The sequence below is a fragment of the Pan troglodytes genome, chromosome 19, assembly GCF_028858775.2.
Source record: "Pan troglodytes isolate AG18354 chromosome 19, NHGRI_mPanTro3-v2.0_pri, whole genome shotgun sequence".
Lineage (NCBI taxonomy): Eukaryota > Metazoa > Chordata > Mammalia > Primates > Hominidae > Pan > Pan troglodytes.
Window position 1 is genome coordinate 24,768,267 of NC_072417.2, and position 20,478 is coordinate 24,788,744.

At 56.5% G+C, this 20,478-nt stretch overlaps 3 non-coding genes across 3 annotated transcripts; all 3 read right to left on the reverse strand.

The window, feature by feature from the left end:
* Window positions 1-2,729: 2,729 nt before the first annotated feature.
* On the reverse strand, window positions 2,730-2,920 carry LOC129137803 (U2 spliceosomal RNA). Its single transcript, XR_008540594.1, has one exon. It is a non-coding gene; the product is annotated as a U2 spliceosomal RNA (small nuclear RNA).
* A 5,910-nt stretch (window positions 2,921-8,830) lies between these two features.
* On the reverse strand, window positions 8,831-9,021 carry LOC129137804 (U2 spliceosomal RNA). The gene has a single exon (XR_008540595.1). It is a non-coding gene; the product is annotated as a U2 spliceosomal RNA (small nuclear RNA).
* Window positions 9,022-14,948: 5,927 nt separating this feature from the next.
* LOC129137805 (U2 spliceosomal RNA) lies at window positions 14,949-15,139 on the reverse strand. Its single transcript, XR_008540596.1, has one exon. It is a non-coding gene; the product is annotated as a U2 spliceosomal RNA (small nuclear RNA).
* Window positions 15,140-20,478: the final 5,339 nt, after the last annotated feature.

Here is a 20,478-nt window from a genome sequence, read left to right on the forward strand (position 1 = left end):
TTTTTTTTTTTTTGGCAGACAAACTCTTGCTCTGTCGCCCAGGCTGGAGTGCAGTGGCGCGATCTCGGCTCACTGCAGCCTCTACCTCCCGGGTTCCAGCGATTCTCCTGCCTCAGCCTCCTGGGTAGCTGGGATTACAGGCGTAGGCCACCACGCCCGGCTCATTTTTGTATTTTTAGGGGGTTTCGCCATGTCGGCCAGGCTGGTCTCCAGCTCCTGACCTCAGGCGATCCGCCCGCCTCGGCCTCCCAAAGCGCTGGGATTACAGGCGTAAGCCACCGCGCCGGGCTCTTTCATTCTGTCTTTATTTTCTGAGATAGAGTCTCGCTCGGACGCTCAGGTTGGACTGCAATGGCGTGATCTCGGCTCGCTGAAACTTCCGCCTCCCGGGTTCAAGCGATTCTCCTGTCTCAGCCTCCCGAGTAGCTGGGATTATTGACGGGCAGCACCACGCCCGGCTACCTTTTGTGGTTTTTGTATCTTCTGTCTTCTGCTCTTGAGTACCGCATAGAGCCACAGAAGACTAGCGAGTCGAACAAACGGCCCCTGTTGCAGCAGTTGTTGATCACGGGGCTGCCCCCGGTACTCATCCTGTGTCTCTCGTCCAAATCCCCGCTCCTCCCCAGCTATCACCTCTGCCGATGCTGGTGGTTTCCCTGGGTACCGGGAACCAAACTCTCATTCCCCAGGGGCCTAAGCCCCCCGTGGCCAGGCCCTTCTCAAGTCAGGGTTCCTGCACATTCACAGTTACGGGTGGCCCTGGGAGTAACACCTGGCACCCAAACAGATCACCAGAGTCCACGCATAGTCCACCTGCCCTCCCTGCGTAAGATCAGCTCTTCCTCCTCCCGGCGATAGATCAGGGTCAATGATCCCTGCCAAGATGGCGACTGCTCCAGCCTGCTGGTCCAACCTGTCCAGCCACAGCTGTTGCTCGAAGGCTTGAAGTTCAATGGGACCCTCTCCCGCTTTCTACAAACTGGTTCCTCTATTTTCATGTTTATTTATTTGGGACGGGGTCTGGCTCTGTCACCCAGGCTGGAGTGCAGTGGTGCGATCACCGCTCACTGCAGCATCCACCTCCCAGCGTCCACCCATCCTCCTGGCCTCAGCCTCTGGAACAGCTGGGGTACAGATACGCCCCAGCCCGAACAGGTTTTCACTAGGTTGCCTGGGCTCTTTCTTTCTTTGTCTGTGTTTGTTTGTTGGTTGGTCGGTTGGTTTTTGTTTGTTTCTTTCGAGACGGGGCTCCGGCTCTGCCGCCGGGGCTGCAGTGCAATGGCGCGATCTCACCTCACTGCGGCCTTCTGGGCTCAAGCGATCCCCCCACTGTGCCCGGCCTGAAGACAGCCTTTAGAGAAAGAAGCAGGGGGAGTTCTTCCGAGGACAGACAAGGTTTCTGGAGTTTGGAAAGGGTGAGAGACTGGGTCAGCGAAAGGAACATTCCGATCTTTATGTTGGGATGCAACGTATAATAGATACAGGGATGAGACCCAAAAGAGCCGGCAGAGGTTTGTCATCGTGGTCGCAAGGCAACTGCCGGTGGCTGATCCCGTAAAGGATACGCATACCTAGAGCGGAGCCTAAAGATGCATCAAGCATGACGGGTGGAGCCACGATGCTTGGACTCGAGCTCTGCTCCTGTGCGTTCCGTGATAAATGGCTTATACTACCTGCACCTCAGTTTTTCCCGGGCAAAAAAGGAAGCTTGCTGCCGGTGCGTTGGCACCTGCCTTAAAGTGCCAGCTACCCAGCGGGCTGAAGAGGAAGAAGTTCCTACTAGGAAGACACGTGGACACGTATGTTTACTGCAGCACTATTTACAATAGCAAAGACTTGGAACCAACTCGAATGCCCATGAATGATAGGCTGGATAAAGAAAGTGTGGCACGTATACACCATGGAATTACTACGCAGCCATAAAAAAGGATGAGTTCATGTCCTCTGCGGGAACGTGGATGAAGCTGGAAGGCCTCATTCTCAGCAAACTGACACAGGAAGCGAAAACCAAACACCGCATGTTCTCGCTCCTAAGTGGGAGTTGAACAGTGAGAACACATGGGACACAGGGAGGGGAACATCACACGCCGGGCCCTGACGGGGCGTGGGGGGCAAGGGGAGAGAGAGCATTAGGACAAATGGCCAACGCGTGCGGGGCTTCAAACCTAGACGACTGGTGGATAGGTGCAGCAAAGCACCGTGGCACACGTGTATCTATGTTCCAAACCTGCACGTCCTGCACATGTACCCCAGAACTTGGGAGGGGGTGGGGGAAACCAAAAGAGAGAACGGAGGAGAGGCGGGGGGGGGGTGAAGAGAGAGAGAAAGAGACAGAGAGAGAGAGAGAAAGAGAGAGAGAGAGAGAGAAAGAGAGAGAGAGAGAGAGAGAGAGAGAGAGAGAGAGGAGAAAGAAGTTCAATTCCGGGTGGATCCCATTCCTTTAAAAGGTCGCCACCCACTCGACTGCCAAGCTGAGATCCTAAGGACCTCCCCAAAGGAGGAGGTCGTGGCCTTCCCAAAGCGCAGTAGTCACGGTGGAAACGGAAGCGTGCCGCATAAGCCTACCGTCTACCGCCCACCGCCTGCAGATCAGGAACCTCCCTCACTGGTACTTCAGGGAAGCGGTTAAGTCAAGCCGGCGCGTCACAGGCACTCGGCGTGCAAGCCGCCCCGCAGCTGCTACTGTCTCTTACCTCTCTCTGCTTTTAGGAAACACGTTGTATCCCCGGAGGGGGTGCACCGTTCCTGGAGGTACTGCAATACCAGGTCGATGCGTGGAGTGGACGGAGCAAGCTCCTATTCCATCTCCCTGCTCCAAAAATCCATTTAATATATTGTCCTCGGATAGAGGACGTATCAGATATTAAACTGATAAGAACAGATACTACACTTGATCTTAGCCAAAAGGCCGAGAAGCGATGCGGTCGCCTTCGCGCCCGCCGTCACCGTCCCACTCTCATCCACATTCAAGTCGCGGTGAGAGCCCCAGCCTCGCTCCTTGCCCCATTCCCTCTGTCTCGTCCACAGCGCTATTGACGCCCTTACACTCTCGGGCTGATTTCTTATTCTCCGCCTTTGAAAAGGGAAATCTTACACCCGTGCTTCTTCCGGCGTTCCCGGGCTTTCATTTCGAATTTGCATGCCCCGCCCTTTCACGGAGGGCGTGGCCTCCGCCGTTGACTCCGCCCCCGGGGCCGCCTCTGCCTGGGGGAGCCGGGGCTCCGCTGGGGGCGACTTCCTTGTTCGTATCGAGCCAGCGAAAAGACAGAACCGGAAGAGACTGGGGGCGAAGGCGACAGGGGTCTGTGGAAGAGACCTGTCGGCGGAGAGCGGTCCACGTTTTCCTGGAGAAAGACGAGGCCCCAGGGCAGGAGCGCGGGCTGCGCTGGGCCTTTACTTCGCCGCCCGCGGGCGGGGAGACCGGCCCCGTACCCGAGGGGACGAGGGGCCCATGCCCAGTCAGGGAAGCCGAAGGCCTGGAGGGGCTTCCGGGAGCAGGGGCTGGAGTTCCTCGGCCAGGCAGGAGGCTGGCACCAGACACCCAGCAGAGGGAGGCGGCGAGGGCCCAGCAAGGATTCTCCCCAGCCCCTGTGCCTGCGTCTCCTGCGGCTTCTGTGCGCGGACCGTGTCCTGTGCTGTGTAGGGAAAGCTGCCTCCCTGCTCGGGACGTGGATTCCCTTCCCCTCCTCCTCGCCTGGCTACTTCTGACGCAGGTCGTCAGGACTCCGCTTGGGTGTCACGCGTCCAGGAAGCCTCCCTTAGTCAAGGGCCCTCGGCACCCGCCCCGTATGTGACTAGCAGCCCTCCTGTGTATTTCATCGCGCCCCCGTTGTTTATATCAGCTATTCCACTCACCACCCTTCTGGGCAACCCTTTATCTCCCGCTCTGAAATCCCATCGCTGAGGGCTGGGACCCCTCCTCAGTGCTTATCCCTGTTTCCCCGCGCGAGTCTGGCGCCTGGCGTGTGGAAGGCGCTCAGCAAACGTTTGTGGAGCGAAGAAACGACGCAAAGGTGATGAGCACGGCAGACCGTGATGAGCACGACGCAGTTAGGAGGCTATTGGCCCGGCGCGGGGGAAAAGGGGGAAGGTCGGGCTCGGGGTGGCAGGACCCCAGAGGGCAGGGGTGACTGCCGGGGTGCTCTTGGGGCAAGGTGGGCGTCAAGGCCCCCAGCAAGGTTGGGATAAAGTTTCTCTCCGAGGCACAGACTGCCGCCTGCGGGCTCAGCATTTACCTCTCCCTTCCTCCTTCCTAACGCAACTTCAGCGGAGGGCTGAGGGCTCTACTGCGCATTACCTGGAAAACTTATTTCACTCCACGGCCCTAAGAGGTGGGCCTTATTATTAGCCACGGCCAGGGTTAGGGTGAGGCCTCTCCTCCAGGGCAGAATTTCAGAGGGTGCCCACCCCCCCGCCCTAAATCATTCAGCAATCAACATAAACTATAGTTCAACGCAATATATCTTATCTTGTGGGCCGCAAGCCACCCAGGTGCCCAGGCAAGAGCCTGAAGGCACAAGCTGTTCCAGTATAGTAAAGAAAATTATTAGAATAAGAAAAGTTTTACTAGAGATAGGAAACGGATAGGATTATATCTGACTATTATTAATCATTAGTTTGTAGCATTACTCTTTGTTCTATTACCATAATGATCTCTGTTCCATTATGATTACCCTGGGGGAAACCAGGCCACACAGAGTTAGGAGCTGAAGGGCCACAGTGAGAGGTGACCAGGAGACAAGAGTGTGAGCCCTCATTCACGCCCAGAGAAGGGCCGCTGGAGGGCTCCTTGGCCTAGCGGTAATGCCAGTGCCTGGGAAGGCCCTGGTTACTTAGCAGGCCTTGGTCTAGCGGTGGCCCCAGTGCCTGGGAAGGCACCCGTTACTTAGCAGGCCGGGAAAGGGAATCTCCCTCTCTCCAGGGGAGACAGAGAACGCTCCGCTCCACCACCTCTTGTGGGAGGTCTGACATTAGCCAGGCCGGCCCGCAGTCAGCCGGAGGCTCCAACGTCTCCCTGTGATGCTGTGCTTCAGTGGGCACGCTCCTTCTTCACTTTCATGTTCCGCCTGTACACCTGGCTCCTCCTTTTAAGTTCTTAGAAGACAGCAGTAGCACAATTAGTAGGAGTACCACAGTCTTCGATCTTTCTGATAAGTGCATAGAAGAAACGCTGACGTTTGCTGTCCTCCCTCTCCACCTCGGCTACCACAAAGGGAAAGGCCCCCTGTCCAGTGGACACGTGACTCGCGTGACCTATCGATCACTGGAGATGACTGGCACTCCTTACCCTGCCCCCTTGCCTTGACTACAATAAATAGCAGCGCCTCCAGGCATTCGGGGCCACTACCTGTCTGTCTCCGCGCTTTGGTGGCAGTGGTCCCCCGGGCCCAGCTGTCTTTCTTCCTATCTCTTTGTCTTCTGTCTTTATCTCTTCGATCTCTCGTCTCCGCGCGCACACACACGAAGAGAAAACCCACAGACCCGGTAGGGGTGGACCCTACATTATCTCGGCCACGACATAATCAAGATATTCATGTGGACTACTGAGTCTTTCGGTGCCCCCTTGCTGTTTTAGTTTTGTCCTGCGGCCGAGTGTTTCCCTCGCTTCACGCCAACCCAATCTCCGCCGCCCTGTCTTGTCATCCCCATTCTACAGCCCAGCACGGTGTAGTATGGCAGCCGCTAGCCACAGGTATCTAGGGAGCCCTGGAAATGTGGTCAGTTCTAATGGAGCTGTGCTGTAAGTGTGAAATACACATGGGATTTTGACGGCAGTGGGAGCAAAATTCTCCCAATTTTTTTTTTTTTTTTTCAGACGGAGGTTCCGCTCTTGTTACCCAGCCTGGAGTCCAATGGCGCGATCTAGGCTCTCTGCAACCTCCGCCTCCCGGGTTCAAGCGATTCCCCTGCCTCAGCCTCCCGAGCAGCTGGGACTACAGGCATGTGCCACCACGCCCGGCTAAGTTTGTATTTTTAGTACACATGGGGTTTCTCCATGTTGGTCAGGCTGGTCTCCAACTCCCGACCTCCGGTGATCCGCCCAGCTGCCGCCTCCCAAAGTGTTGCTTGCGATTACAGGCTTGAGCCACCGCTCACCCTGGCTTTTTTTTTTTTTTTGGCAGACAAACTCTTGCTCTGTCGCCCAGGCTGGAGTGCAGTGGCGCGATCTCGGCTCACTGCAGCCTCTACCTCCCGGGTTCCAGCGATTCTCCTGCCTCAGCCTCCTGGGTAGCTGGGATTACAGGCGTAGGCCACCACGCCCGGCTCATTTTTGTATTTTTAGGGGGTTTCGCCATGTCGGCCAGGCTGGTCTCCAGCTCCTGACCTCAGGCGATCCGCCCGCCTCGGCCTCCCAAAGCGCTGGGATTACAGGCGTAAGCCACCGCGCCGGGCTCTTTCATTCTGTCTTTATTTTCTGAGATAGAGTCTCGCTCGGACGCTCAGGTTGGACTGCAATGGCGTGATCTCGGCTCGCTGAAACTTCCGCCTCCCGGGTTCAAGCGATTCTCCTGTCTCAGCCTCCCGAGTAGCTGGGATTATTGACGGGCAGCACCACGCCCGGCTACCTTTTGTGGTTTTTGTATCTTCTGTCTTCTGCTCTTGAGTACCGCATAGAGCCACAGAAGACTAGCGAGTCGAACAAACGGCCCCTGTTGCAGCAGTTGTTGATCACGGGGCTGCCCCCGGTACTCATCCTGTGTCTCTCGTCCAAATCCCCGCTCCTCCCCAGCTATCACCTCTGCCGATGCTGGTGGTTTCCCTGGGTACCGGGAACCAAACTCTCATTCCCCAGGGGCCTAAGCCCCCCGTGGCCAGGCCCTTCTCAAGTCAGGGTTCCTGCACATTCACAGTTACGGGTGGCCCTGGGAGTAACACCTGGCACCCAAACAGATCACCAGAGTCCACGCATAGTCCACCTGCCCTCCCTGCGTAAGATCAGCTCTTCCTCCTCCCGGCGATAGATCAGGGTCAATGATCCCTGCCAAGATGGCGACTGCTCCAGCCTGCTGGTCCAACCTGTCCAGCCACAGCTGTTGCTCGAAGGCTTGAAGTTCAATGGGACCCTCTCCCGCTTTCTACAAACTGGTTCCTCTATTTTCATGTTTATTTATTTGGGACGGGGTCTGGCTCTGTCACCCAGGCTGGAGTGCAGTGGTGCGATCACCGCTCACTGCAGCATCCACCTCCCAGCGTCCACCCATCCTCCTGGCCTCAGCCTCTGGAACAGCTGGGGTACAGATACGCCCCAGCCCGAACAGGTTTTCACTAGGTTGCCTGGGCTCTTTCTTTCTTTGTCTGTGTTTGTTTGTTGGTTGGTCGGTTGGTTTTTGTTTGTTTCTTTCGAGACGGGGCTCCGGCTCTGCCGCCGGGGCTGCAGTGCAATGGCGCGATCTCACCTCACTGCGGCCTTCTGGGCTCAAGCGATCCCCCCACTGTGCCCGGCCTGAAGACAGCCTTTAGAGAAAGAAGCAGGGGGAGTTCTTCCGAGGACAGACAAGGTTTCTGGAGTTTGGAAAGGGTGAGAGACTGGGTCAGCGAAAGGAACATTCCGATCTTTATGTTGGGATGCAACGTATAATAGATACAGGGATGAGACCCAAAAGAGCCGGCAGAGGTTTGTCATCGTGGTCGCAAGGCAACTGCCGGTGGCTGATCCCGTAAAGGATACGCATACCTAGAGCGGAGCCTAAAGATGCATCAAGCATGACGGGTGGAGCCACGATGCTTGGACTCGAGCTCTGCTCCTGTGCGTTCCGTGATAAATGGCTTATACTACCTGCACCTCAGTTTTTCCCGGGCAAAAAAGGAAGCTTGCTGCCGGTGCGTTGGCACCTGCCTTAAAGTGCCAGCTACCCAGCGGGCTGAAGAGGAAGAAGTTCCTACTAGGAAGACACGTGGACACGTATGTTTACTGCAGCACTATTTACAATAGCAAAGACTTGGAACCAACTCGAATGCCCATGAATGATAGGCTGGATAAAGAAAGTGTGGCACGTATACACCATGGAATTACTACGCAGCCATAAAAAAGGATGAGTTCATGTCCTCTGCGGGAACGTGGATGAAGCTGGAAGGCCTCATTCTCAGCAAACTGACACAGGAAGCGAAAACCAAACACCGCATGTTCTCGCTCCTAAGTGGGAGTTGAACAGTGAGAACACATGGGACACAGGGAGGGGAACATCACACGCCGGGCCCTGACGGGGCGTGGGGGGCAAGGGGAGAGAGAGCATTAGGACAAATGGCCAACGCGTGCGGGGCTTCAAACCTAGACGACTGGTGGATAGGTGCAGCAAAGCACCGTGGCACACGTGTATCTATGTTCCAAACCTGCACGTCCTGCACATGTACCCCAGAACTTGGGAGGGGGTGGGGGAAACCAAAAGAGAGAACGGAGGAGAGGCGGGGGGGGGGGTGAAGAGAGAGAGAAAGAGACAGAGAGAGAGAGAGAAAGAGAGAGAGAGAGAGAGAAAGAGAGAGAGAGAGAGAGAGAGAGAGAGAGAGGAGAAAGAAGTTCAATTCCGGGTGGATCCCATTCCTTTAAAAGGTCGCCACCCACTCGACTGCCAAGCTGAGATCCTAAGGACCTCCCCAAAGGAGGAGGTCGTGGCCTTCCCAAAGCGCAGTAGTCACGGTGGAAACGGAAGCGTGCCGCATAAGCCTACCGTCTACCGCCCACCGCCTGCAGATCAGGAACCTCCCTCACTGGTACTTCAGGGAAGCGGTTAAGTCAAGCCGGCGCGTCACAGGCACTCGGCGTGCAAGCCGCCCCGCAGCTGCTACTGTCTCTTACCTCTCTCTGCTTTTAGGAAACACGTTGTATCCCCGGAGGGGGTGCACCGTTCCTGGAGGTACTGCAATACCAGGTCGATGCGTGGAGTGGACGGAGCAAGCTCCTATTCCATCTCCCTGCTCCAAAAATCCATTTAATATATTGTCCTCGGATAGAGGACGTATCAGATATTAAACTGATAAGAACAGATACTACACTTGATCTTAGCCAAAAGGCCGAGAAGCGATGCGGTCGCCTTCGCGCCCGCCGTCACCGTCCCACTCTCATCCACATTCAAGTCGCGGTGAGAGCCCCAGCCTCGCTCCTTGCCCCATTCCCTCTGTCTCGTCCACAGCGCTATTGACGCCCTTACACTCTCGGGCTGATTTCTTATTCTCCGCCTTTGAAAAGGGAAATCTTACACCCGTGCTTCTTCCGGCGTTCCCGGGCTTTCATTTCGAATTTGCATGCCCCGCCCTTTCACGGAGGGCGTGGCCTCCGCCGTTGACTCCGCCCCCGGGGCCGCCTCTGCCTGGGGGAGCCGGGGCTCCGCTGGGGGCGACTTCCTTGTTCGTATCGAGCCAGCGAAAAGACAGAACCGGAAGAGACTGGGGGCGAAGGCGACAGGGGTCTGTGGAAGAGACCTGTCGGCGGAGAGCGGTCCACGTTTTCCTGGAGAAAGACGAGGCCCCAGGGCAGGAGCGCGGGCTGCGCTGGGCCTTTACTTCGCCGCCCGCGGGCGGGGAGACCGGCCCCGTACCCGAGGGGACGAGGGGCCCATGCCCAGTCAGGGAAGCCGAAGGCCTGGAGGGGCTTCCGGGAGCAGGGGCTGGAGTTCCTCGGCCAGGCAGGAGGCTGGCACCAGACACCCAGCAGAGGGAGGCGGCGAGGGCCCAGCAAGGATTCTCCCCAGCCCCTGTGCCTGCGTCTCCTGCGGCTTCTGTGCGCGGACCGTGTCCTGTGCTGTGTAGGGAAAGCTGCCTCCCTGCTCGGGACGTGGATTCCCTTCCCCTCCTCCTCGCCTGGCTACTTCTGACGCAGGTCGTCAGGACTCCGCTTGGGTGTCACGCGTCCAGGAAGCCTCCCTTAGTCAAGGGCCCTCGGCACCCGCCCCGTATGTGACTAGCAGCCCTCCTGTGTATTTCATCGCGCCCCCGTTGTTTATATCAGCTATTCCACTCACCACCCTTCTGGGCAACCCTTTATCTCCCGCTCTGAAATCCCATCGCTGAGGGCTGGGACCCCTCCTCAGTGCTTATCCCTGTTTCCCCGCGCGAGTCTGGCGCCTGGCGTGTGGAAGGCGCTCAGCAAACGTTTGTGGAGCGAAGAAACGACGCAAAGGTGATGAGCACGGCAGACCGTGATGAGCACGACGCAGTTAGGAGGCTATTGGCCCGGCGCGGGGGAAAAGGGGGAAGGTCGGGCTCGGGGTGGCAGGACCCCAGAGGGCAGGGGTGACTGCCGGGGTGCTCTTGGGGCAAGGTGGGCGTCAAGGCCCCCAGCAAGGTTGGGATAAAGTTTCTCTCCGAGGCACAGACTGCCGCCTGCGGGCTCAGCATTTACCTCTCCCTTCCTCCTTCCTAACGCAACTTCAGCGGAGGGCTGAGGGCTCTACTGCGCATTACCTGGAAAACTTATTTCACTCCACGGCCCTAAGAGGTGGGCCTTATTATTAGCCACGGCCAGGGTTAGGGTGAGGCCTCTCCTCCAGGGCAGAATTTCAGAGGGTGCCCACCCCCCCGCCCTAAATCATTCAGCAATCAACATAAACTATAGTTCAACGCAATATATCTTATCTTGTGGGCCGCAAGCCACCCAGGTGCCCAGGCAAGAGCCTGAAGGCACAAGCTGTTCCAGTATAGTAAAGAAAATTATTAGAATAAGAAAAGTTTTACTAGAGATAGGAAACGGATAGGATTATATCTGACTATTATTAATCATTAGTTTGTAGCATTACTCTTTGTTCTATTACCATAATGATCTCTGTTCCATTATGATTACCCTGGGGGAAACCAGGCCACACAGAGTTAGGAGCTGAAGGGCCACAGTGAGAGGTGACCAGGAGACAAGAGTGTGAGCCCTCATTCACGCCCAGAGAAGGGCCGCTGGAGGGCTCCTTGGCCTAGCGGTAATGCCAGTGCCTGGGAAGGCCCTGGTTACTTAGCAGGCCTTGGTCTAGCGGTGGCCCCAGTGCCTGGGAAGGCACCCGTTACTTAGCAGGCCGGGAAAGGGAATCTCCCTCTCTCCAGGGGAGACAGAGAACGCTCCGCTCCACCACCTCTTGTGGGAGGTCTGACATTAGCCAGGCCGGCCCGCAGTCAGCCGGAGGCTCCAACGTCTCCCTGTGATGCTGTGCTTCAGTGGGCACGCTCCTTCTTCACTTTCATGTTCCGCCTGTACACCTGGCTCCTCCTTTTAAGTTCTTAGAAGACAGCAGTAGCACAATTAGTAGGAGTACCACAGTCTTCGATCTTTCTGATAAGTGCATAGAAGAAACGCTGACGTTTGCTGTCCTCCCTCTCCACCTCGGCTACCACAAAGGGAAAGGCCCCCTGTCCAGTGGACACGTGACTCGCGTGACCTATCGATCACTGGAGATGACTGGCACTCCTTACCCTGCCCCCTTGCCTTGACTACAATAAATAGCAGCGCCTCCAGGCATTCGGGGCCACTACCTGTCTGTCTCCGCGCTTTGGTGGCAGTGGTCCCCCGGGCCCAGCTGTCTTTCTTCCTATCTCTTTGTCTTCTGTCTTTATCTCTTCGATCTCTCGTCTCCGCGCGCACACACACGAAGAGAAAACCCACAGACCCGGTAGGGGTGGACCCTACATTATCTCGGCCACGACATAATCAAGATATTCATGTGGACTACTGAGTCTTTCGGTGCCCCCTTGCTGTTTTAGTTTTGTCCTGCGGCCGAGTGTTTCCCTCGCTTCACGCCAACCCAATCTCCGCCGCCCTGTCTTGTCATCCCCATTCTACAGCCCAGCACGGTGTAGTATGGCAGCCGCTAGCCACAGGTATCTAGGGAGCCCTGGAAATGTGGTCAGTTCTAATGGAGCTGTGCTGTAAGTGTGAAATACACATGGGATTTTGACGGCAGTGGGAGCAAAATTCTCCCAATTTTTTTTTTTTTTTTTCAGACGGAGGTTCCGCTCTTGTTACCCAGCCTGGAGTCCAATGGCGCGATCTAGGCTCTCTGCAACCTCCGCCTCCCGGGTTCAAGCGATTCCCCTGCCTCAGCCTCCCGAGCAGCTGGGACTACAGGCATGTGCCACCACGCCCGGCTAAGTTTGTATTTTTAGTACACATGGGGTTTCTCCATGTTGGTCAGGCTGGTCTCCAACTCCCGACCTCCGGTGATCCGCCCAGCTGCCGCCTCCCAAAGTGTTGCTTGCGATTACAGGCTTGAGCCACCGCTCACCCTGGCTTTTTTTTTTTTTTTTTTTTTTTTTTTTTTGGCAGACAAACTCTTGCTCTGTCGCCCAGGCTGGAGTGCAGTGGCGCGATCTCGGCTCACTGCAGCCTCTACCTCCCGGGTTCCAGCGATTCTCCTGCCTCAGCCTCCTGGGTAGCTGGGATTACAGGCGTAGGCCACCACGCCCGGCTCATTTTTGTATTTTTAGGGGGTTTCGCCATGTCGGCCAGGCTGGTCTCCAGCTCCTGACCTCAGGCGATCCGCCCGCCTCGGCCTCCCAAAGCGCTGGGATTACAGGCGTAAGCCACCGCGCCGGGCTCTTTCATTCTGTCTTTATTTTCTGAGATAGAGTCTCGCTCGGACGCTCAGGTTGGACTGCAATGGCGTGATCTCGGCTCGCTGAAACTTCCGCCTCCCGGGTTCAAGCGATTCTCCTGTCTCAGCCTCCCGAGTAGCTGGGATTATTGACGGGCAGCACCACGCCCGGCTACCTTTTGTGGTTTTTGTATCTTCTGTCTTCTGCTCTTGAGTACCGCATAGAGCCACAGAAGACTAGCGAGTCGAACAAACGGCCCCTGTTGCAGCAGTTGTTGATCACGGGGCTGCCCCCGGTACTCATCCTGTGTCTCTCGTCCAAATCCCCGCTCCTCCCCAGCTATCACCTCTGCCGATGCTGGTGGTTTCCCTGGGTACCGGGAACCAAACTCTCATTCCCCAGGGGCCTAAGCCCCCCGTGGCCAGGCCCTTCTCAAGTCAGGGTTCCTGCACATTCACAGTTACGGGTGGCCCTGGGAGTAACACCTGGCACCCAAACAGATCACCAGAGTCCACGCATAGTCCACCTGCCCTCCCTGCGTAAGATCAGCTCTTCCTCCTCCCGGCGATAGATCAGGGTCAATGATCCCTGCCAAGATGGCGACTGCTCCAGCCTGCTGGTCCAACCTGTCCAGCCACAGCTGTTGCTCGAAGGCTTGAAGTTCAATGGGACCCTCTCCCGCTTTCTACAAACTGGTTCCTCTATTTTCATGTTTATTTATTTGGGACGGGGTCTGGCTCTGTCACCCAGGCTGGAGTGCAGTGGTGCGATCACCGCTCACTGCAGCATCCACCTCCCAGCGTCCACCCATCCTCCTGGCCTCAGCCTCTGGAACAGCTGGGGTACAGATACGCCCCAGCCCGAACAGGTTTTCACTAGGTTGCCTGGGCTCTTTCTTTCTTTGTCTGTGTTTGTTTGTTGGTTGGTCGGTTGGTTTTTGTTTGTTTCTTTCGAGACGGGGCTCCGGCTCTGCCGCCGGGGCTGCAGTGCAATGGCGCGATCTCACCTCACTGCGGCCTTCTGGGCTCAAGCGATCCCCCCACTGTGCCCGGCCTGAAGACAGCCTTTAGAGAAAGAAGCAGGGGGAGTTCTTCCGAGGACAGACAAGGTTTCTGGAGTTTGGAAAGGGTGAGAGACTGGGTCAGCGAAAGGAACATTCCGATCTTTATGTTGGGATGCAACGTATAATAGATACAGGGATGAGACCCAAAAGAGCCGGCAGAGGTTTGTCATCGTGGTCGCAAGGCAACTGCCGGTGGCTGATCCCGTAAAGGATACGCATACCTAGAGCGGAGCCTAAAGATGCATCAAGCATGACGGGTGGAGCCACGATGCTTGGACTCGAGCTCTGCTCCTGTGCGTTCCGTGATAAATGGCTTATACTACCTGCACCTCAGTTTTTCCCGGGCAAAAAAGGAAGCTTGCTGCCGGTGCGTTGGCACCTGCCTTAAAGTGCCAGCTACCCAGCGGGCTGAAGAGGAAGAAGTTCCTACTAGGAAGACACGTGGACACGTATGTTTACTGCAGCACTATTTACAATAGCAAAGACTTGGAACCAACTCGAATGCCCATGAATGATAGGCTGGATAAAGAAAGTGTGGCACGTATACACCATGGAATTACTACGCAGCCATAAAAAAGGATGAGTTCATGTCCTCTGCGGGAACGTGGATGAAGCTGGAAGGCCTCATTCTCAGCAAACTGACACAGGAAGCGAAAACCAAACACCGCATGTTCTCGCTCCTAAGTGGGAGTTGAACAGTGAGAACACATGGGACACAGGGAGGGGAACATCACACGCCGGGCCCTGACGGGGCGTGGGGGGCAAGGGGAGAGAGAGCATTAGGACAAATGGCCAACGCGTGCGGGGCTTCAAACCTAGACGACTGGTGGATAGGTGCAGCAAAGCACCGTGGCACACGTGTATCTATGTTCCAAACCTGCACGTCCTGCACATGTACCCCAGAACTTGGGAGGGGGTGGGGGAAACCAAAAGAGAGAACGGAGGAGAGGCGGGGGGGGGGGTGAAGAGAGAGAGAAAGAGACAGAGAGAGAGAGAGAAAGAGAGAGAGAGAGAGAGAAAGAGAGAGAGAGAGAGAGAGAGAGAGAGAGAGAGGAGAAAGAAGTTCAATTCCGGGTGGATCCCATTCCTTTAAAAGGTCGCCACCCACTCGACTGCCAAGCTGAGATCCTAAGGACCTCCCCAAAGGAGGAGGTCGTGGCCTTCCCAAAGCGCAGTAGTCACGGTGGAAACGGAAGCGTGCCGCATAAGCCTACCGTCTACCGCCCACCGCCTGCAGATCAGGAACCTCCCTCACTGGTACTTCAGGGAAGCGGTTAAGTCAAGCCGGCGCGTCACAGGCACTCGGCGTGCAAGCCGCCCCGCAGCTGCTACTGTCTCTTACCTCTCTCTGCTTTTAGGAAACACGTTGTATCCCCGGAGGGGGTGCACCGTTCCTGGAGGTACTGCAATACCAGGTCGATGCGTGGAGTGGACGGAGCAAGCTCCTATTCCATCTCCCTGCTCCAAAAATCCATTTAATATATTGTCCTCGGATAGAGGACGTATCAGATATTAAACTGATAAGAACAGATACTACACTTGATCTTAGCCAAAAGGCCGAGAAGCGATGCGGTCGCCTTCGCGCCCGCCGTCACCGTCCCACTCTCATCCACATTCAAGTCGCGGTGAGAGCCCCAGCCTCGCTCCTTGCCCCATTCCCTCTGTCTCGTCCACAGCGCTATTGACGCCCTTACACTCTCGGGCTGATTTCTTATTCTCCGCCTTTGAAAAGGGAAATCTTACACCCGTGCTTCTTCCGGCGTTCCCGGGCTTTCATTTCGAATTTGCATGCCCCGCCCTTTCACGGAGGGCGTGGCCTCCGCCGTTGACTCCGCCCCCGGGGCCGCCTCTGCCTGGGGGAGCCGGGGCTCCGCTGGGGGCGACTTCCTTGTTCGTATCGAGCCAGCGAAAAGACAGAACCGGAAGAGACTGGGGGCGAAGGCGACAGGGGTCTGTGGAAGAGACCTGTCGGCGGAGAGCGGTCCACGTTTTCCTGGAGAAAGACGAGGCCCCAGGGCAGGAGCGCGGGCTGCGCTGGGCCTTTACTTCGCCGCCCGCGGGCGGGGAGACCGGCCCCGTACCCGAGGGGACGAGGGGCCCATGCCCAGTCAGGGAAGCCGAAGGCCTGGAGGGGCTTCCGGGAGCAGGGGCTGGAGTTCCTCGGCCAGGCAGGAGGCTGGCACCAGACACCCAGCAGAGGGAGGCGGCGAGGGCCCAGCAAGGATTCTCCCCAGCCCCTGTGCCTGCGTCTCCTGCGGCTTCTGTGCGCGGACCGTGTCCTGTGCTGTGTAGGGAAAGCTGCCTCCCTGCTCGGGACGTGGATTCCCTTCCCCTCCTCCTCGCCTGGCTACTTCTGACGCAGGTCGTCAGGACTCCGCTTGGGTGTCACGCGTCCAGGAAGCCTCCCTTAGTCAAGGGCCCTCGGCACCCGCCCCGTATGTGACTAGCAGCCCTCCTGTGTATTTCATCGCGCCCCCGTTGTTTATATCAGCTATTCCACTCACCACCCTTCTGGGCAACCCTTTATCTCCCGCTCTGAAATCCCATCGCTGAGGGCTGGGACCCCTCCTCAGTGCTTATCCCTGTTTCCCCGCGCGAGTCTGGCGCCTGGCGTGTGGAAGGCGCTCAGCAAACGTTTGTGGAGCGAAGAAACGACGCAAAGGTGATGAGCACGGCAGACCGTGATGAGCACGACGCAGTTAGGAGGCTATTGGCCCGGCGCGGGGGAAAAGGGGGAAGGTCGGGCTCGGGGTGGCAGGACCCCAGAGGGCAGGGGTGACTGCCGGGGTGCTCTTGGGGCAAGGTGGGCGTCAAGGCCCCCAGCAAGGTTGGGATAAAGTTTCTCTCCGAGGCACAGACTGCCGCCTGCGGGCTCAGCATTTACCTCTCCCTTCCTCCTTCCTAACGCAACTTCAGCGGAGGGCTGAGGGCTCTACTGCGCATTACCTGGAAAACTTATTTCACTCCACGGCCCTAAGAGGTGGGCCTTATTATTAGCCACGGCCAGGGTTAGGGTGAGGCCTCTCCTCCAGGGCAGAATTTCAGAGGGTGCCCACCCCCCCGCCCTAAATCATTCAGCAATCAACATAAACTATAGTTCAACGCAATATATCTTATCTTGTGGGCCGCAAGCCACCCAGGTGCCCAGGCAAGAGCCTGAAGGCACAAGCTGTTCCAGTATAGTAAAGAAAATTATTAGAATAAGAAAAGTTTTACTAGAGATAGGAAACGGATAGGATTATATCTGACTATTATTAATCATTAGTTTGTAGCATTACTCTTTGTTCTATTACCATAATGATCTCTGTTCCATTATGATTACCCTGGGGGAAACCAGGCCACACAGAGTTAGGAGCTGAAGGGCCACAGTGAGAGGTGACCAGGAGACAAGAGTGTGAGCCCTCATTCACGCCCAGAGAAGGGCCGCTGGAGGGCTCCTTGGCCTAGCGGTAATGCCAGTGCCTGGGAAGGCCCTGGTTACTTAGCAGGCCTTGGTCTAGCGGTGGCCCCAGTGCCTGGGAAGGCACCCGTTACTTAGCAGGCCGGGAAAGGGAATCTCCCTCTCTCCAGGGGAGACAGAGAACGCTCCGCTCCACCACCTCTTGTGGGAGGTCTGACATTAGCCAGGCCGGCCCGCAGTCAGCCGGAGGCTCCAACGTCTCCCTGTGATGCTGTGCTTCAGTGGGCACGCTCCTTCTTCACTTTCATGTTCCGCCTGTACACCTGGCTCCTCCTTTTAAGTTCTTAGAAGACAGCAGTAGCACAATTAGTAGGAGTACCACAGTCTTCGATCTTTCTGATAAGTGCATAGAAGAAACGCTGACGTTTGCTGTCCTCCCTCTCCACCTCGGCTACCACAAAGGGAAAGGCCCCCTGTCCAGTGGACACGTGACTCGCGTGACCTATCGATCACTGGAGATGACTGGCACTCCTTACCCTGCCCCCTTGCCTTGACTACAATAAATAGCAGCGCCTCCAGGCATTCGGGGCCACTACCTGTCTGTCTCCGCGCTTTGGTGGCAGTGGTCCCCCGGGCCCAGCTGTCTTTCTTCCTATCTCTTTGTCTTCTGTCTTTATCTCTTCGATCTCTCGTCTCCGCGCGCACACACACGAAGAGAAAACCCACAGACCCGGTAGGGGTGGACCCTACATTATCTCGGCCACGACATAATCAAGATATTCATGTGGACTACTGAGTCTTTCGGTGCCCCCTTGCTGTTTTAGTTTTGTCCTGCGGCCGAGTGTTTCCCTCGCTTCACGCCAACCCAATCTCCGCCGCCCTGTCTTGTCATCCCCATTCTACAGCCCAGCACGGTGTAGTATGGCAGCCGCTAGCCACAGGTATCTAGGGAGCCCTGGAAATGTGGTCAGTTCTAATGGAGCTGTGCTGTAAGTGTGAAATACACATGGGATTTTGACGGCAGTGGGAGCAAAATTCTCCCAATTTTTTTTTTTTTTTTTCAGACGGAGGTTCCGCTCTTGTTACCCAGCCTGGAGTCCAATGGCGCGATCTAGGCTCTCTGCAACCTCCGCCTCCCGGGTTCAAGCGATTCCCCTGCCTCAGCCTCCCGAGCAGCTGGGACTACAGGCATGTGCCACCACGCCCGGCTAAGTTTGTATTTTTAGTACACATGGGGTTTCTCCATGTTGGTCAGGCTGGTCTCCAACTCCCGACCTCCGGTGATCCGCCCAGCTGCCGCCTCCCAAAGTGTTGCTTGCGATTACAGGCTTGAGCCACCGCTCACCCTGGCTTTTTTTTTTTTTTTGGCAGACAAACTCTTGCTCTGTCGCCCAGGCTGGAGTGCAGTGGCGCGATCTCGGCTCACTGCAGCCTCTACCTCCCGGGTTCCAGCGATTCTCCTGCCTCAGCCTCCTGGGTAGCTGGGATTACAGGCGTAGGCCACCACGCCCGGCTCATTTTTGTATTTTTAGGGGGTTTCGCCATGTCGGCCAGGCTGGTCTCCAGCTCCTGACCTCAGGCGATCCGCCCGCCTCGGCCTCCCAAAGCGCTGGGATTACAGGCGTAAGCCACCGCGCCGGGCTCTTTCATTCTGTCTTTATTTTCTGAGATAGAGTCTCGCTCGGACGCTCAGGTTGGACTGCAATGGCGTGATCTCGGCTCGCTGAAACTTCCGCCTCCCGGGTTCAAGCGATTCTCCTGTCTCAGCCTCCCGAGTAGCTGGGATTATTGACGGGCAGCACCACGCCCGGCTACCTTTTGTGGTTTTTGTATCTTCTGTCTTCTGCTCTTGAGTACCGCATAGAGCCACAGAAGACTAGCGAGTCGAACAAACGGCCCCTGTTGCAGCAGTTGTTGATCACGGGGCTGCCCCCGGTACTCATCCTGTGTCTCTCGTCCAAATCCCCGCTCCTCCCCAGCTATCACCTCTGCCGATGCTGGTGGTTTCCCTGGGTACCGGGAACCAAACTCTCATTCCCCAGGGGCCTAAGCCCCCCGTGGCCAGGCCCTTCTCAAGTCAGGGTTCCTGCACATTCACAGTTACGGGTGGCCCTGGGAGTAACACCTGGCACCCAAACAGATCACCAGAGTCCACGCATAGTCCACCTGCCCTCCCTGCGTAAGATCAGCTCTTCCTCCTCCCGGCGATAGATCAGGGTCAATGATCCCTGCCAAGATGGCGACTGCTCCAGCCTGCTGGTCCAACCTGTCCAGCCACAGCTGTTGCTCGAAGGCTTGAAGTTCAATGGGACCCTCTCCCGCTTTCTACAAACTGGTTCCTCTATTTTCATGTTTATTTATTTGGGACGGGGTCTGGCTCTGTCACCCAGGCTGGAGTGCAGTGGTGCGATCACCGCTCACTGCAGCATCCACCTCCCAGCGTCCACCCATCCTCCTGGCCTCAGCCTCTGGAACAGCTGGGGTACAGATACGCCCCAGCCCGAACAGGTTTTCACTAGGTTGCCTGGGCTCTTTCTTTCTTTGTCTGTGTTTGTTTGTTGGTTGGTCGGTTGGTTTTTGTTTGTTTCTTTCGAGACGGGGCTCCGGCTCTGCCGCCGGGGCTGCAGTGCAATGGCGCGATCTCACCTCACTGCGGCCTTCTGGGCTCAAGCGATCCCCCCACTGTGCCCGGCCTGAAGACAGCCTTTAGAGAAAGAAGCAGGGGGAGTTCTTCCGAGGACAGACAAGGTTTCTGGAGTTTGGAAAGGGTGAGAGACTGGGTCAGCGAAAGGAACATTCCGATCTTTATGTTGGGATGCAACGTATAATAGATACAGGGATGAGACCCAAAAGAGCCGGCAGAGGTTTGTCATCGTGGTCGCAAGGCAACTGCCGGTGGCTGATCCCGTAAAGGATACGCATACCTAGAGCGGAGCCTAAAGATGCATCAAGCATGACGGGTGGAGCCACGATGCTTGGACTCGAGCTCTGCTCCTGTGCGTTCCGTGATAAATGGCTTATACTACCTGCACCTCAGTTTTTCCCGGGCAAAAAAGGAAGCTTGCTGCCGGTGCGTTGGCACCTGCCTTAAAGTGCCAGCTACCCAGCGGGCTGAAGAGGAAGAAGTTCCTACTAGGAAGACACGTGGACACGTATGTTTACTGCAGCACTATTTACAATAGCAAAGACTTGGAACCAACTCGAATGCCCATGAATGATAGGCTGGATAAAGAAAGTGTGGCACGTATACACCATGGAATTACTACGCAGCCATAAAAAAGGATGAGTTCATGTCCTCTGCGGGAACGTGGATGAAGCTGGAAGGCCTCATTCTCAGCAAACTGACACAGGAAGCGAAAACCAAACACCGCATGTTCTCGCTCCTAAGTGGGAGTTGAACAGTGAGAACACATGGGACACAGGGAGGGGAACATCACACGCCGGGCCCTGACGGGGCGTGGGGGGCAAGGGGAGAGAGAGCATTAGGACAAATGGCCAACGCGTGCGG